The sequence below is a fragment of the Pleurodeles waltl genome, unplaced genomic scaffold (genome assembly GCF_031143425.1).
Source record: "Pleurodeles waltl isolate 20211129_DDA unplaced genomic scaffold, aPleWal1.hap1.20221129 scaffold_70, whole genome shotgun sequence".
Lineage (NCBI taxonomy): Eukaryota > Metazoa > Chordata > Amphibia > Caudata > Salamandridae > Pleurodeles > Pleurodeles waltl.
The window spans coordinates 90,174-108,170 of NW_027150391.1; the positions used below are offsets into that span (position 1 = coordinate 90,174).

Below are 17,997 nucleotides of genomic sequence, written 5' to 3' on the forward strand. Positions count from 1 at the left end.
CATGAGAACAGCATTTTTGCTACCTTCCCTCTTCATGGTGTGTAGACGCATTTGTTAGTGGTTTCAAGCAGCCTTCTTAGCGCAGTAGGCAGCGCGTCAGTCTCATGATCTGAAGGTCCTGAGTTCCATCCTCAGAGAGGGCATTGCAGTGTTTCTTTTGTCAAGAGAAACATCTCAGATTTTCTCCAAATCTGTAAGCTATTACTCCACATCACATCTTGCTCAGTTTTAAGGAGTTGGTGTCTTTCTAGATTCCCTCTTTCATATCCATGGCCACTCTCATTGTAGGTGAGTTTTAGCTGGGTCGGCTGCCGAAACATCTACCTTGGTACAATGAAACTGGAAGTCTTCCAAGTGCCTTCATATATTTAGTCAAGGCTTTGGAATGAATTCTGATCTGCAGGTCCTTGTTTACTTCTCTTACAACATCCCTCAGAAATGACTATGTGGTCAATTTCATTGGAAAGCAGAAGAAGTCTACCCTTCTGTCCTAGCATTTATTTGGAGCTAGGGAAATGTTTCTCAATCAGGGGGGCACATAATGTTTTAACAAGAGAGTAAGCAGCTATGGAAAAGAAAAAAGGGGAAACTCCTCCAAGCCGGATTTGAACCAGCAACCTAAGGATTTCTGTTTCTCCACTACAGTCCTCCTCTCTCCCAACTGAGATATCGGAGGATTTGGCAGTACAGCTTTCCATGCTGCATTCATCTTTCTTTCAATAATGGTTGCGGCGGGAGTGGGGTGGGAGTACTGCAGTCTAATCTTGAAAATCATGAATATGACCTGCAGCTTGCTCTACAAATTGCCACTTCCCAGAGTGCATTCTCAGCTACATCTTATCACCATAAAGGGGGATTGCTTACCTACCTAAATGTGCTGTGCTGGCGTGAAGGAAAGCAGGGGACCTAGAATTAGAAATCCTACAGAAAGGAGTTTTCCTGAAAGGGCATGGGGCCGAAGAATCCACAGCCCTTTGGAGGCATTTCTGGCAAAAGGATGACAGCATGGGAACATGAAGGAAAGGACAGAAAGTTAGGAGAGTCATTACTCCGTACGGAGCATGAAGAACATGCATTTTTAATGCTTCTGTGAAAGGAACTGGAAAAGCAAAACCAGTAGATTAATGGACCATTCAGAAGTGATTAGGATGAAGAAAACATTCAGTTTTTCTTAAACCTTCTGGTAAGAGTCTCGGGTTTAGAGGAAGAATTCAAATAAATGACCAAGACAGCTGTGCCCGTTTTCTATACTAAGAATGCCAAGATAAATCACCACTTTGGTTTCTTATGGAATCAAGATTATTTTTTTCTATAAACACGGGAAATGAAATAGCCCCATTTCAAAAGGTTTTGCAAGGCGAAGAAAGTGGGGTTCTGGCACCAGCTGCATGACATCTCACTTCCTTACTCATGATGCCAGCCTAGTTATCTGTCAAAAGGCAAGATTAGCATGGCGAAAAGCTGGAGATGCCGGGGATTGAACCCGGGGCCTCATACATGCGAAGCATGCGCTCTACCACTGAGCTACATCCCCACATCCTGTAGGGGGTAGTTTTGCTCTACGCATGGAAACCTGGAATTCTATTGAATGTACATTCACCACATATGACACTGGAATGTGAAGCGTCAGGTGTGGAATTCCACATGACTTACAGCTGGATTTTCTAGCACCGTTTTTTATGGAATAAGGTTGACTCTAGAATGAATAATTCCCCACACACAACAGCTAGATGCAATCTGAAAAAGCCAGAGTATTCAAGGCAACTGGTTCAGGATACATCAAAGAAGGATATGGTTGAGTGCTGCTTCCACATCTTGTGAGATGACTTAAGGTAGCCCTGCTCTTTTTGCAGGACACACAGCTATGTTACATTAGCAAGTAAAGCGTTGAGATCTAGATGCATCTACGGCTAGGGGCGGCATGTTAATTCTGGGTTTTAGTCCATTTCATTCTCAGTTATGTGGGGGAAAAAATGGCACGATCTTTCTTAGAGAGGTGAATGGTATGCCCTGATTTCTTTTGCATCTCTAAATGTATGGGGTGTGGGTTTAATCACTGGGAAAGAGCAGTCTTCTGACCATTATAACTGCAGACGATTTTAATCCAGCGAGGCAACCGTACTGTATTGATATTCCAACATGAGAACAGCATTTTTGCTACCTTCCCTCTTCATGGTGTGTAGACGCATTTGTTAGCGGTTTCAAGCAGCCTTCTTAGCGCAGTAGGCAGCGCGTCAGTCTCATAATCTGAAGGTCCTGAGTTCCATCCTCAGAGAGGGCATTGCAGTGTTTCTTTTGTCAAGAGAAACATCTCAGATTTTCTCCAAATCTGTAAGCTATTACTCCACATCGCATCTTGCTCAGTTTTAAGGAGTTGGTGTCTTTCTAGATTCCCTCTTTCATATCCATGGCCACTCTCATTGTAGGTGAGTTTTAGCTGGGTCGGCTGCCGAAACATCTACCTTGGTACAATGAAACTGGAAGTCTTCCAAGTGCCTTCATATATTTAGTCAAGGCTTTGGAATGAATTCTGATCTGCAGGTCCTTGTTTACTTCTCTTCCAACATCCCTCAGAAATGACTATGTGGTCAATTTCATTGGAAAAAAAAAGAAGAAGTCTACCCTTCTGTCCTAGCATTTATTTGGAGCTAGGGAAATGTTTCTCAATCAGAGGGGCACATAATGTTTTAACAAGAGGAAAAGCAGCTATGGAAAACAAAAAAGGGGAAACTCCTCCAAGCTGGATTTGAACCAGCGACCTAAGGATTTCTGTTTCTCCACTACAGTCCTCCGCTCTCCCAACTGAGCTATCGGAGGATTGGGCAGTACAGCTTTCCATGCTGCATTCATCTTTCTTTCAATAATGGTTGCGGCGGGAGTGGGGTGGGAGTACTGCAGTCTAATCTTGAAAATCATGAATATGACCTGCAGCTTGCTCTACAAATTGCCACTTCCTAGAGTGCATTCTCAGCTACATCTTATCACCATAAAGGGGGATTGCTTACCTACCTAAATGTGCTGTGCTGGCGTGAAGGAAAGCAGGGGACCTAGAATTAGAAATCCTACAGAAAGGAGTTTTCCTGAAAGGGCATGGGGCCGAAGAATCCACAGCCCTTTGGAGGCATTTCTGGCAAAAGGATGACAGCATGGGAACATGAAGGAAAGGACAGAAAGTTAGGAGAGTCATTACTCCGTACGGAGCATGAAGAACATGCATTTTTAATGCTTCTGTGAAAGGAACTGGAAAAGCAAAACCAGTAGATTAATGGACCATTCAGAAGTGATTAGGATGAAGAAAACATTCAGTTTTTCTTAAACCTTCTGGTAAGAGTCTCGGGTTTAGAGGAAGAATTCAAATAAATGACCAAGACAGCTGTGCCCGTTTTCTATACTAAGAATGCCAAGATAAATCACCACTTTGGTTTCTTATGGAATCAAGATTATTTTTTTCTATAAACACGGGAAATGAGATAGCCCCATTTCAAAAGGTTTTGCAAGGCGAAGAAAGTGGGGTTCTGGCACCAGCTGCATGACATCTCACTTCCTTACTCATGATGCCAGCCTAGCTATCTGTCAAAAGGCAAGATTAGCATGGCGAAAAGCTGGAGATGCCGGGGATTGAACCCGGGGCCTCATACATGCGAAGCATGCGCTCTACCACTGAGCTACATCCCCACATCCTGTAGGGGCTGGTTTTGCTCTACGCATGGAAACCTGGAATTCTATTGAATGTACATTCACCACATATGACACTGGAATGGGAAGCGTCAGGTGTGGAATTCCACATGACTTACAGCTGGATTTTCTAGCACCATTTTTTATGGAATAAGGTTGACTCTAGAATGAATAATTCCCCACACACAACAGCTAGATGCAATCTGAAAAAGCCAGAGTATTCAAGGCAACTGGTTCAGGATACATCAAAGAAGGATATGGTTGAGTGCTGCTTCCACATCTTGTGAGATGACTTAAGGTAGCCCTGCTCTTTTTGCAGGACACACAGCTATGTTACATTAGCAAGTAAAGCGTTGAGATCTAGATGCATCTACGGCTAGGGGCGGCATGTTAATTCTGGGTTTTAGTCCATTTCATTCTCAGTTATGTGGGGGAAAAAATGGCACGATCTTTCTTAGAGAGGTGAATGGTATGCCCTGATTTCTTTTGCATCTCTAAATGTATGGGGTGTGGGTTTAATCACTGGGAAAGAGCAGTATTCTGACCATTATAACTGCAGACGATTTTAATCCAGCGAGGCAACCGTACTGTATTGATATTCCAACATGAGAACAGCATTTTTGCTACCTTCCCTCTTCATGGTGTGTAGACGCATTTGTTAGCGGTTTCAAGCAGCCTTCTTAGCGCAGTAGGCAGCGCGTCAGTCTCATGATCTGAAGGTCCTGAGTTCCATCCTCAGAGAGGGCATTGCAGTGTTTCTTTTGTCAAGAGAAACATCTCAGATTTTCTCCAAATCTGTAAGCTATTACTCCACATCACATCTTGCTCAGTTTTAAGGAGTTGGTGTCTTTCTAGATTCCCTCTTTCATATCCATGGCCACTCTCATTGTAGGTGAGTTTTAGCTGGGTCGGCTGCCGAAACATCTACCTTGGTACAATGAAACTGGAAGTCTTCCAAGTGCCTTCATATATTTAGTCAAGGCTTTGGAATGAATTCTGATCTGCAGGTCCTTGTTTACTTCTCTTACAACATCCCTCAGAAATGACTATGTGGTCAATTTCATTGGAAAGCAGAAGAAGTCTACCCTTCTGTCCTAGCATTTATTTGGAGCTAGGGAAATGTTTCTCAATCAGGGGGGCACATAATGTTTTAACAAGAGAGTAAGCAGCTATGGAAAAGAAAAAAGGGGAAACTCCTCCAAGCCGGATTAGAACCAGCAACCTAAGGATTTCTGTTTCTCCACTACAGTCCTCCTCTCTCCCAACTGAGATATCGGAGGATTTGGCAGTACAGCTTTCCATGCTGCATTCATCTTTCTTTCAATAATGGTTGCGGCGGGAGTGGGGTGGGAGTACTGCAGTCTAATCTTGAAAATCATGAATATGACCTGCAGCTTGCTCTACAAATTGCCACTTCCCAGAGTGCATTCTCAGCTACATCTTATCACCATAAAGGGGGATTGCTTACCTACCTAAATGTGCTGTGCTGGCGTGAAGGAAAGCAGGGGACCTAGAATTAGAAATCCTACAGAAAGGAGTTTTCCTGAAAGGGCATGGGGCCGAAGAATCCACAGCCCTTTGGAGGCATTTCTGGCAAAAGGATGACAGCATGGGAACATGAAGGAAAGGACAGAAAGTTAGGAGAGTCATTACTCCGTACGGAGCATGAAGAACATGCATTTTTAATGCTTCTGTGAAAGGAACTGGAAAAGCAAAACCAGTAGATTAATGGACCATTCAGAAGTGATTAGGATGAAGAAAACATTCAGTTTTTCTTAAACCTTCTGGTAAGAGTCTCGGGTTTAGAGGAAGAATTCAAATAAATGACCAAGACAGCTGTGCCCGTTTTCTATACTAAGAATGCCAAGATAAATCACCACTTTGGTTTCTTATGGAATCAAGATTATTTTTTTCTATAAACACGGGAAATGAGATAGCCCCATTTCAAAAGGTTTTGCAAGGCGAAGAAAGTGGGGTTCTGGCACCAGCTGCATGGCATCTCACTTCCTTACTCATGATGCCAGCCTAGCTATCTGTCAAAAGGCAAGATTAGCATGGCAAAAAGCTGGAGATGCCGGGGATTGAACCTGGGGCCTCATACATGCGAAGCATGCGCTCTACCACTGAGCTACATCCCGTAGGGGGTGGTTTTGCTCTACGCATGGAAACCTGGAATTCTATTGAATGTACATTCACCACATATGACACTGGAATGGGAAGCGTCAGGTGTGGAATTCCACATGACTTACAGCTGGATTTTCTAGCACCGTTTTTTATGGAATAAGGTTGACTCTAGAATGAATAATTCCCCACACACAACAGCTAGATGCAATCTGAAAAAGCCAGAGTATTCAAGGCAACTGGTTCAGGATACATCAAAGAAGGATATGGTTGAGTGCTGCTTCCACATCTTGTGAGATGACTTAAGGTAGCCCTGCTCTTTTTGCAGGACACACAGCTATGTTACATTAGCAAGTAAAGCGTTGAGATCTAGATGCATCTACGGCTAGGGGCGGCATGTTAATTCTGGGTTTTAGTCCATTTCATTCTCAGTTATGTGGGGGAAAAAATGGCACGATCTTTCTTAGAGAGGTGAATGGTATGCCCTGATTTCTTTTGCATCTCTAAATGTATGGGGTGTGGGTTTAATCACTGGGAAAGAGCAGTCTTCTGACCATTATAACTGCAGACGATTTTAATCCAGCGAGGCAACCGTACTGTATTGATATTCCAACATGAGAACAGCATTTTTGCTACCTTCCCTCTTCATGGTGTGTAGACGCATTTGTTAGCGGTTTCAAGCAGCCTTCTTAGCGCAGTAGGCAGCGCGTCAGTCTCATAATCTGAAGGTCCTGAGTTCCATCCTCAGAGAGGGCATTGCAGTGTTTCTTTTGTCAAGAGAAACATCTCAGATTTTCTCCAAATCTGTAAGCTATTACTCCACATCGCATCTTGCTCAGTTTTAAGGAGTTGGTGTCTTTCTAGATTCCCTCTTTCATATCCATGGCCACTCTCATTGTAGGTGAGTTTTAGCTGGGTCGGCTGCCGAAACATCTACCTTGGTACAATGAAACTGGAAGTCTTCCAAGTGCCTTCATATATTTAGTCAAGGCTTTGGAATGAATTCTGATCTGCAGGTCCTTGTTTACTTCTCTTCCAACATCCCTCAGAAATGACTATGTGGTCAATTTCATTGGAAAGCAGAAGAAGTCTACCCTTCTGTCCTAGCATTTATTTGGAGCTAGGGAAATGTTTCTCAATCAGAGGGGCACATAATGTTTTAACAAGAGGAAAAGCAGCTATGGAAAACAAAAAAGGGGAAACTCCTCCTAGCCGGATTTGAACCAGCGACCTAAGGATTTCTGTTTCTCCACTACAGTCCTCCGCTCTTCCAACTGAGCTATCGGAGGATTGGGCAGTACAGCTTTCCATGCTGCATTCATCTTTCTTTCAATAATGGTTGCGGCGGGAGTGGGGTGGGAGTACTGCAGTCTAATCTTGAAAATCATGAATATGACCTGCAGCTTGCTCTACAAATTGCCACTTCATATAGTGCATTCTCAGCTACATCTTATCACCATAAAGGGGGATTGCTTACCTACCTAAATGTGCTGTGCTGGCGTGAAGGAAAGCAGGGGACCTAGAATTAGAAATCCTACAGAAAGGAGTTTTCCTGAAAGGGCATGGGGCCGAAGAATCCACAGCCCTTTGGAGGCATTTCTGGCAAAAGGATGACAGCATGGGAACATGAAGGAAAGGACAGAAAGTTAGGAGAGTCATTACTCCGTACGGAGCATGAAGAACATGCATTTTTAATGCTTCTGTGAAAGGAACTGGAAAAGCAAAACCAGTAGATTAATGGACCATTCAGAAGTGATTAGGATGAAGAAAACATTCAGTTTTTCTTAAACCTTCTGGTAAGAGTCTCGGGTTTAGAGGAAGAATTCAAATAAATGACCAAGACAGCTGTGCCCGTTTTCTATACTAAGAATGCCAAGATAAATCACCACTTTGGTTTCTTATGGAATCAAGATTATTTTTTTCTATAAACACGGGAAATGAAATAGCCCCATTTCAAAAGGTTTTGCAAGGCGAAGAAAGTGGGGTTCTGGCACCAGCTGCATGACATCTCACTTCCTTACTCATGATGCCAGCCTAGTTATCTGTCAAAAGGCAAGATTAGCATGGCGAAAAGCTGGAGATGCCGGGGATTGAACCCGGGGCCTCATACATGCGAAGCATGCGCTCTACCACTGAGCTACATCCCCACATCCTGTAGGGGGTGGTTTTGCTCTACGCATGGAAACCTGGAATTCTATTGAATGTACATTCACCACATATGACACTGGAATGGGAAGCGTCAGGTGTGGAATTCCACATGACTTACAGCTGGATTTTCTAGCACCGTTTTTTATGGAATAAGGTTGACTCTAGAATGAATAATTCCCCACACACAACAGCTAGATGCAATCTGAAAAAGCCAGAGTATTCAAGGCAACTGGTTCAGGATACATCAAAGAAGGATATGGTTGAGTGCTGCTTCCACATCTTGTGAGATGACTTAAGGTAGCCCTGCTCTTTTTGCAGGACACACAGCTATGTTACATTAGCAAGTAAAGCGTTGAGATCTAGATGCATCTACGGCTAGGGGCGGCATGTTAATTCTGGGTTTTAGTCCATTTCATTCTCAGTTATGTGGGGGAAAAAATGGCACGATCTTTCTTAGAGAGGTGAATGGTATGCCCTGATTTCTTTTGCATCTCTAAATGTATGGGGTGTGGGTTTAATCACTGGGAAAGAGCAGTCTTCTGACCATTATAACTGCAGACGATTTTAATCCAGCGAGGCAACCGTACTGTATTGATATTCCAACATGAGAACAGCATTTTTGCTACCTTCCCTCTTCATGGTGTGTAGACGCATTTGTTAGCGGTTTCAAGCAGCCTTCTTAGCGCAGTAGGCAGCGCGTCAGTCTCATAATCTGAAGGTCCTGAGTTCCATCCTCAGAGAGGGCATTGCAGTGTTTCTTTTGTCAAGAGAAACATCTCAGATTTTCTCCAAATCTGTAAGCTATTACTCCACATCGCATCTTGCTCAGTTTTAAGGAGTTGGTGTCTTTCTAGATTCCCTCTTTCATATCCATGGCCACTCTCATTGTAGGTGAGTTTTAGCTGGGTCGGCTGCCGAAACATCTACCTTGGTACAATGAAACTGGAAGTCTTCCAAGTGCCTTCATATATTTAGTCAAGGCTTTGGAATGAATTCTGATCTGCAGGTCCTTGTTTACTTCTCTTCCAACATCCCTCAGAAATGACTATATGGTCAATTTCATTGGAAAGCAGAAGAAGTCTACCCTTCTGTCCTAGCATTTATTTGGAGCTAGGGAAATGTTTCTCAATCAGAGGGGCACATAATGTTTTAACAAGAGGTAAAGCAGCTATGGAAAACAAAAAAGGGGAAACTCCTCCTAGCCGGATTTGAACCAGCGACCTAAGGATTTCTGTTTCTCCACTACAGTCCTCCGCTCTCCCAACTGAGCTATCGGAGGATTGGGCAGTACAGCTTTCCATGCTGCATTCATCTTTCTTTCAATAATGGTTGCGGCGGGAGTGGGGTGGGAGTACTGCAGTCTAATCTTGAAAATCATGAATATGACCTGCAGCTTGCTCTACAAATTGCCACTTCATATAGTGCATTCTCAGCTACATCTTATCACCATAAAGGGGGATTGCTTACCTACCTAAATGTGCTGTGCTGGCGTGAAGGAAAGCAGGGGACCTAGAATTAGAAATCCTACAGAAAGGAGTTTTCCTGAAAGGGCATGGGGCCGAAGAATCCACAGCCCTTTGGAGGCATTTCTGGCAAAAGGATGACAGCATGGGAACATGAAGGAAAGGACAGAAAGTTAGGAGAGTCATTACTCCGTACGGAGCATGAAGAACATGCATTTTTAATGCTTCTGTGAAAGGAACTGGAAAAGCAAAACCAGTAGATTAATGGACCATTCAGAAGTGATTAGGATGAAGAAAACATTCAGTTTTTCTTAAACCTTCTGGTAAGAGTCTCGGGTTTAGAGGAAGAATTCAAATAAATGACCAAGACAGCTGTGCCCGTTTTCTATACTAAGAATGCCAAGATAAATCACCACTTTGGTTTCTTATGGAATCAAGATTATTTTTTTCTATAAACACGGGAAATGAGATAGCCCCATTTCAAAAGGTTTTGCAAGGCGAAGAAAGTGGGGTTCTGGCACCAGCTGCATGACATCTCACTTCCTTACTCATGATGCCAGCCTAGCTATCTGTCAAAAGGCAAGATTAGCATGGCGAAAAGCTGGAGATGCCGGGGATTGAACCCGGGGCCTCATACATGCGAAGCATGCGCTCTACCACTGAGCTACATCCCCACATCCTGTAGGGGGTGGTTTTGCTCTACGCATGGAAACCTGGAATTCTATTGAATGTACATTCACCACATATGACACTGGAATGGGAAGCGTCAGGTGTGGAATTCCACATGACTTACAGCTGGATTTTCTAGCACCGTTTTTTATGGAATAAGGTTGACTCTAGAATGAATAATTCCCCACACACAACAGCTAGATGCAATCTGAAAAAGCCAGAGTATTCAAGGCAACTGGTTCAGGATACATCAAAGAAGGATATGGTTGAGTGCTGCTTCCACATCTTGTGAGATGACTTAAGGTACCCCTGCTCTTTTTGCAGGACACACAGCTATGTTACATTAGCATGTAAAGCGTTGAGATCTAGATGCATCTATGGCTAGGGGCGGCATGTTAATTCTGGGTTTTAGTCAATTTCATTCTCAGTTATGTGGGGGGAAAAATGGCACGATCTTTCTTAGAGAGGTGAATGGTATGCCCTGATTTCTTTTGCATCTCTAAATGTATGGGGTGTGGGTTTAATCACTGGGAAAGAGTAGTCTTCTGACCATTATAACTGCAGACGATTTTAATCCAGCGAGGCAACCGTACTGTATTGATATTCCAACATGAGAACAGCATTTTTGCTACCTTCCCTCTTCATGGTGTGTAGACGCATTTGTTAGTGGTTTCAAGCAGCCTTCTTAGCGCAGTAGGCAGCGCGTCAGTCTCATGATCTGAAGGTCCTGAGTTCCATCCTCAGAGAGGGCATTGCAGTGTTTCTTTTGTCAAGAGAAACATCTCAGATTTTCTCCAAATCTGTAAGCTATTACTCCACATCACATCTTGCTCAGTTTTAAGGAGTTGGTGTCTTTCTAGATTCCCTCTTTCATATCCATGGCCACTCTCATTGTAGGTGAGTTTTAGCTGGGTCGGCTGCCGAAACATCTACCTTGGTACAATGAAACTGGAAGTCTTCCAAGTGCCTTCATATATTTAGTCAAGGCTTTGGAATGAATTCTGATCTGCAGGTCCTTGTTTACTTCTCTTACAACATCCCTCAGAAATGACTATGTGGTCAATTTCATTGGAAAGCAGAAGAAGTCTACCCTTCTGTCCTAGCATTTATTTGGAGCTAGGGAAATGTTTCTCAATCAGGGGGGCACATAATGTTTTAACAAGAGAGTAAGCAGCTATGGAAAAGAAAAAAGGGGAAACTCCTCCAAGCCGGATTTGAACCAGCAACCTAAGGATTTCTGTTTCTCCACTACAGTCCTCCTCTCTCCCAACTGAGATATCGGAGGATTTGGCAGTACAGCTTTCCATGCTGCATTCATCTTTCTTTCAATAATGGTTGCGGCGGGAGTGGGGTGGGAGTACTGCAGTCTAATCTTGAAAATCATGAATATGACCTGCAGCTTGCTCTACAAATTGCCACTTCCCAGAGTGCATTCTCAGCTACATCTTATCACCATAAAGGGGGATTGCTTACCTACCTAAATGTGCTGTGCTGGCGTGAAGGAAAGCAGGGGACCTAGAATTAGAAATCCTACAGAAAGGAGTTTTCCTGAAAGGGCATGGGGCCGAAGAATCCACAGCCCTTTGGAGGCATTTCTGGCAAAAGGATGACAGCATGGGAACATGAAGGAAAGGACAGAAAGTTAGGAGAGTCATTACTCCGTACGGAGCATGAAGAACATGCATTTTTAATGCTTCTGTGAAAGGAACTGGAAAAGCAAAACCAGTAGATTAATGGACCATTCAGAAGTGATTAGGATGAAGAAAACATTCAGTTTTTCTTAAACCTTCTGGTAAGAGTCTCGGGTTTAGAGGAAGAATTCAAATAAATGACCAAGACAGCTGTGCCCGTTTTCTATACTAAGAATGCCAAGATAAATCACCACTTTGGTTTCTTATGGAATCAAGATTATTTTTTTCTATAAACACGGGAAATGAAATAGCCCCATTTCAAAAGGTTTTGCAAGGCGAAGAAAGTGGGGTTCTGGCACCAGCTGCATGACATCTCACTTCCTTACTCATGATGCCAGCCTAGTTATCTGTCAAAAGGCAAGATTAGCATGGCGAAAAGCTGGAGATGCCGGGGATTGAACCCGGGGCCTCATACATGCGAAGCATGCGCTCTACCACTGAGCTACATCCCGTAGGGGGTGGTTTTGCTCTACGCATGGAAACCTGGAATTCTATTGAATGTACATTCACCACATATGACACTGGAATGGGAAGCGTCAGGTGTGGAATTCCACATGACTTACAGCTGGATTTTCTAGCACCGTTTTTTATGGAATAAGGTTGACTCTAGAATGAATAATTCCCCACACACAACAGCTAGATGCAATCTGAAAAAGCCAGAGTATTCAAGGCAACTGGTTCAGGATACATCAAAGAAGGATATGGTTGAGTGCTGCTTCCACATCTTGTGAGATGACTTAAGGTAGCCCTGCTCTTTTTGCAGGACACACAGCTATGTTACATTAGCAAGTAAAGCGTTGAGATCTAGATGCATCTACGGCTAGGGGCGGCATGTTAATTCTGGGTTTTAGTCCATTTCATTCTCAGTTATGTGGGGGAAAAAATGGCACGATCTTTCTTAGAGAGGTGAATGGTATGCCCTGATTTCTTTTGCATCTCTAAATGTATGGGGTGTGGGTTTAATCACTGGGAAAGAGCAGTCTTCTGACCATTATAACTGCAGACGATTTTAATCCAGCGAGGCAACCGTACTGTATTGATATTCCAACATGAGAACAGCATTTTTGCTACCTTCCCTCTTCATGGTGTGTAGACGCATTTGTTAGCGGTTTCAAGCAGCCTTCTTAGCGCAGTAGGCAGCGCGTCAGTCTCATAATCTGAAGGTCCTGAGTTCCATCCTCAGAGAGGGCATTGCAGTGTTTCTTTTGTCAAGAGAAACATCTCAGATTTTCTCCAAATCTGTAAGCTATTACTCCACATCGCATCTTGCTCAGTTTTAAGGAGTTGGTGTCTTTCTAGATTCCCTCTTTCATATCCATGGCCACTCTCATTGTAGGTGAGTTTTAGCTGGGTCGGCTGCCGAAACATCTACCTTGGTACAATGAAACTGGAAGTCTTCCAAGTGCCTTCATATATTTAGTCAAGGCTTTGGAATGAATTCTGATCTGCAGGTCCTTGTTTACTTCTCTTCCAACATCCCTCAGAAATGACTATGTGGTCAATTTCATTGGAAAGCAGAAGAAGTCTACCCTTCTGTCCTAGCATTTATTTGGAGCTAGGGAAATGTTTCTCAATCAGAGGGGCACATAATGTTTTAACAAGAGGAAAAGCAGCTATGGAAAACAAAAAAGGGGAAACTCCTCCTAGCCGGATTTGAACCAGCGACCTAAGGATTTCTGTTTCTCCACTACAGTCCTCCGCTCTTCCAACTGAGCTATCGGAGGATTGGGCAGTACAGCTTTCCATGCTGCATTCATCTTTCTTTCAATAATGGTTGCGGCGGGAGTGGGGTGGGAGTACTGCAGTCTAATCTTGAAAATCATGAATATGACCTGCAGCTTGCTCTACAAATTGCCACTTCATATAGTGCATTCTCAGCTACATCTTATCACCATAAAGGGGGATTGCTTACCTACCTAAATGTGCTGTGCTGGCGTGAAGGAAAGCAGGGGACCTAGAATTAGAAATCCTACAGAAAGGAGTTTTCCTGAAAGGGCATGGGGCCGAAGAATCCACAGCCCTTTGGAGGCATTTCTGGCAAAAGGATGACAGCATGGGAACATGAAGGAAAGGACAGAAAGTTAGGAGAGTCATTACTCCGTACGGAGCATGAAGAACATGCATTTTTAATGCTTCTGTGAAAGGAACTGGAAAAGCAAAACCAGTAGATTAATGGACCATTCAGAAGTGATTAGGATGAAGAAAACATTCAGTTTTTCTTAAACCTTCTGGTAAGAGTCTCGGGTTTAGAGGAAGAATTCAAATAAATGACCAAGACAGCTGTGCCCGTTTTCTATACTAAGAATGCCAAGATAAATCACCACTTTGGTTTCTTATGGAATCAAGATTATTTTTTTCTATAAACACGGGAAATGAAATAGCCCCATTTCAAAAGGTTTTGCAAGGCGAAGAAAGTGGGGTTCTGGCACCAGCTGCATGACATCTCACTTCCTTACTCATGATGCCAGCCTAGTTATCTGTCAAAAGGCAAGATTAGCATGGCGAAAAGCTGGAGATGCCGGGGATTGAACCCGGGGCCTCATACATGCGAAGCATGCGCTCTACCACTGAGCTACATCCCCACATCCTGTAGGGGGTGGTTTTGCTCTACGCATGGAAACCTGGAATTCTATTGAATGTACATTCACCACATATGACACTGGAATGGGAAGCGTCAGGTGTGGAATTCCACATGACTTACAGCTGGATTTTCTAGCACCGTTTTTTATGGAATAAGGTTGACTCTAGAATGAATAATTCCCCACACACAACAGCTAGATGCAATCTGAAAAAGCCAGAGTATTCAAGGCAACTGGTTCAGGATACATCAAAGAAGGATATGGTTGAGTGCTGCTTCCACATCTTGTGAGATGACTTAAGGTAGCCCTGCTCTTTTTGCAGGACACACAGCTATGTTACATTAGCAAGTAAAGCGTTGAGATCTAGATGCATCTACGGCTAGGGGCGGCATGTTAATTCTGGGTTTTAGTCCATTTCATTCTCAGTTATGTGGGGGAAAAAATGGCACGATCTTTCTTAGAGAGGTGAATGGTATGCCCTGATTTCTTTTGCATCTCTAAATGTATGGGGTGTGGGTTTAATCACTGGGAAAGAGCAGTCTTCTGACCATTATAACTGCAGACGATTTTAATCCAGCGAGGCAACCGTACTGTATTGATATTCCAACATGAGAACAGCATTTTTGCTACCTTCCCTCTTCATGGTGTGTAGACGCATTTGTTAGCGGTTTCAAGCAGCCTTCTTAGCGCAGTAGGCAGCGCGTCAGTCTCATAATCTGAAGGTCCTGAGTTCCATCCTCAGAGAGGGCATTGCAGTGTTTCTTTTGTCAAGAGAAACATCTCAGATTTTCTCCAAATCTGTAAGCTATTACTCCACATCGCATCTTGCTCAGTTTTAAGGAGTTGGTGTCTTTCTAGATTCCCTCTTTCATATCCATGGCCACTCTCATTGTAGGTGAGTTTTAGCTGGGTCGGCTGCCGAAACATCTACCTTGGTACAATGAAACTGGAAGTCTTCCAAGTGCCTTCATATATTTAGTCAAGGCTTTGGAATGAATTCTGATCTGCAGGTCCTTGTTTACTTCTCTTCCAACATCCCTCAGAAATGACTATATGGTCAATTTCATTGGAAAGCAGAAGAAGTCTACCCTTCTGTCCTAGCATTTATTTGGAGCTAGGGAAATGTTTCTCAATCAGAGGGGCACATAATGTTTTAACAAGAGGTAAAGCAGCTATGGAAAACAAAAAAGGGGAAACTCCTCCTAGCCGGATTTGAACCAGCGACCTAAGGATTTCTGTTTCTCCACTACAGTCCTCCGCTCTCCCAACTGAGCTATCGGAGGATTGGGCAGTACAGCTTTCCATGCTGCATTCATCTTTCTTTCAATAATGGTTGCGGCGGGAGTGGGGTGGGAGTACTGCAGTCTAATCTTGAAAATCATGAATATGACCTGCAGCTTGCTCTACAAATTGCCACTTCATATAGTGCATTCTCAGCTACATCTTATCACCATAAAGGGGGATTGCTTACCTACCTAAATGTGCTGTGCTGGCGTGAAGGAAAGCAGGGGACCTAGAATTAGAAATCCTACAGAAAGGAGTTTTCCTGAAAGGGCATGGGGCCGAAGAATCCACAGCCCTTTGGAGGCATTTCTGGCAAAAGGATGACAGCATGGGAACATGAAGGAAAGGACAGAAAGTTAGGAGAGTCATTACTCCGTACGGAGCATGAAGAACATGCATTTTTAATGCTTCTGTGAAAGGAACTGGAAAAGCAAAACCAGTAGATTAATGGACCATTCAGAAGTGATTAGGATGAAGAAAACATTCAGTTTTTCTTAAACCTTCTGGTAAGAGTCTCGGGTTTAGAGGAAGAATTCAAATAAATGACCAAGACAGCTGTGCCCGTTTTCTATACTAAGAATGCCAAGATAAATCACCACTTTGGTTTCTTATGGAATCAAGATTATTTTTTTCTATAAACACGGGAAATGAGATAGCCCCATTTCAAAAGGTTTTGCAAGGCGAAGAAAGTGGGGTTCTGGCACCAGCTGCATGACATCTCACTTCCTTACTCATGATGCCAGCCTAGCTATCTGTCAAAAGGCAAGATTAGCATGGCGAAAAGCTGGAGATGCCGGGGATTGAACCCGGGGCCTCATACATGCGAAGCATGCGCTCTACCACTGAGCTACATCCCCACATCCTGTAGGGGGTGGTTTTGCTCTACGCATGGAAACCTGGAATTCTATTGAATGTACATTCACCACATATGACACTGGAATGGGAAGCGTCAGGTGTGGAATTCCACATGACTTACAGCTGGATTTTCTAGCACCGTTTTTTATGGAATAAGGTTGACTCTAGAATGAATAATTCCCCACACACAACAGCTAGATGCAATCTGAAAAAGCCAGAGTATTCAAGGCAACTGGTTCAGGATACATCAAAGAAGGATATGGTTGAGTGCTGCTTCCACATCTTGTGAGATGACTTAAGGTACCCCTGCTCTTTTTGCAGGACACACAGCTATGTTACATTAGCATGTAAAGCGTTGAGATCTAGATGCATCTATGGCTAGGGGCGGCATGTTAATTCTGGGTTTTAGTCAATTTCATTCTCAGTTATGTGGGGGGAAAAATGGCACGATCTTTCTTAGAGAGGTGAATGGTATGCCCTGATTTCTTTTGCATCTCTAAATGTATGGGGTGTGGGTTTAATCACTGGGAAAGAGTAGTCTTCTGACCATTATAACTGCAGACGATTTTAATCCAGCGAGGCAACCGTACTGTATTGATATTCCAACATGAGAACAGCATTTTTGCTACCTTCCCTCTTCATGGTGTGTAGACGCATTTGTTAGTGGTTTCAAGCAGCCTTCTTAGCGCAGTAGGCAGCGCGTCAGTCTCATGATCTGAAGGTCCTGAGTTCCATCCTCAGAGAGGGCATTGCAGTGTTTCTTTTGTCAAGAGAAACATCTCAGATTTTCTCCAAATCTGTAAGCTATTACTCCACATCACATCTTGCTCAGTTTTAAGGAGTTGGTGTCTTTCTAGATTCCCTCTTTCATATCCATGGCCACTCTCATTGTAGGTGAGTTTTAGCTGGGTCGGCTGCCGAAACATCTACCTTGGTACAATGAAACTGGAAGTCTTCCAAGTGCCTTCATATATTTAGTCAAGGCTTTGGAATGAATTCTGATCTGCAGGTCCTTGTTTACTTCTCTTACAACATCCCTCAGAAATGACTATGTGGTCAATTTCATTGGAAAGCAGAAGAAGTCTACCCTTCTGTCCTAGCATTTATTTGGAGCTAGGGAAATGTTTCTCAATCAGGGGGGCACATAATGTTTTAACAAGAGAGTAAGCAGCTATGGAAAAGAAAAAAGGGGAAACTCCTCCAAGCCGGATTTGAACCAGCAACCTAAGGATTTCTGTTTCTCCACTACAGTCCTCCTCTCTCCCAACTGAGATATCGGAGGATTTGGCAGTACAGCTTTCCATGCTGCATTCATCTTTCTTTCAATAATGGTTGCGGCGGGAGTGGGGTGGGAGTACTGCAGTCTAATCTTGAAAATCATGAATATGACCTGCAGCTTGCTCTACAAATTGCCACTTCCCAGAGTGCATTCTCAGCTACATCTTATCACCATAAAGGGGGATTGCTTACCTACCTAAATGTGCTGTGCTGGCGTGAAGGAAAGCAGGGGAC

At 43.5% G+C, this 17,997-nt stretch overlaps 6 non-coding genes across 6 annotated transcripts; all 6 read right to left on the reverse strand.

Moving 5' to 3' along the window:
* Window positions 1–1,462: 1,462 nt before the first annotated feature.
* On the reverse strand, window positions 1,463–1,534 carry TRNAA-CGC (transfer RNA alanine (anticodon CGC)). Its single transcript has one exon. It is a non-coding gene; the product is annotated as a tRNA-Ala (tRNA).
* Window positions 1,535–3,603: 2,069 nt separating this feature from the next.
* On the reverse strand, window positions 3,604–3,675 carry TRNAA-CGC (transfer RNA alanine (anticodon CGC)). Its single transcript has one exon. It is a non-coding gene; the product is annotated as a tRNA-Ala (tRNA).
* A 4,196-nt stretch (window positions 3,676–7,871) lies between these two features.
* Window positions 7,872–7,943, reverse strand: TRNAA-CGC (transfer RNA alanine (anticodon CGC)). The gene has a single exon. It is a non-coding gene; the product is annotated as a tRNA-Ala (tRNA).
* A 2,066-nt stretch (window positions 7,944–10,009) lies between these two features.
* On the reverse strand, window positions 10,010–10,081 carry TRNAA-CGC (transfer RNA alanine (anticodon CGC)). Its single transcript has one exon. It is a non-coding gene; the product is annotated as a tRNA-Ala (tRNA).
* Window positions 10,082–14,277: 4,196 nt separating this feature from the next.
* Window positions 14,278–14,349, reverse strand: TRNAA-CGC (transfer RNA alanine (anticodon CGC)). Its single transcript has one exon. It is a non-coding gene; the product is annotated as a tRNA-Ala (tRNA).
* A 2,066-nt stretch (window positions 14,350–16,415) lies between these two features.
* Window positions 16,416–16,487, reverse strand: TRNAA-CGC (transfer RNA alanine (anticodon CGC)). Its single transcript has one exon. It is a non-coding gene; the product is annotated as a tRNA-Ala (tRNA).
* Between the last annotated feature and the right edge of the window lie 1,510 nt (window positions 16,488–17,997).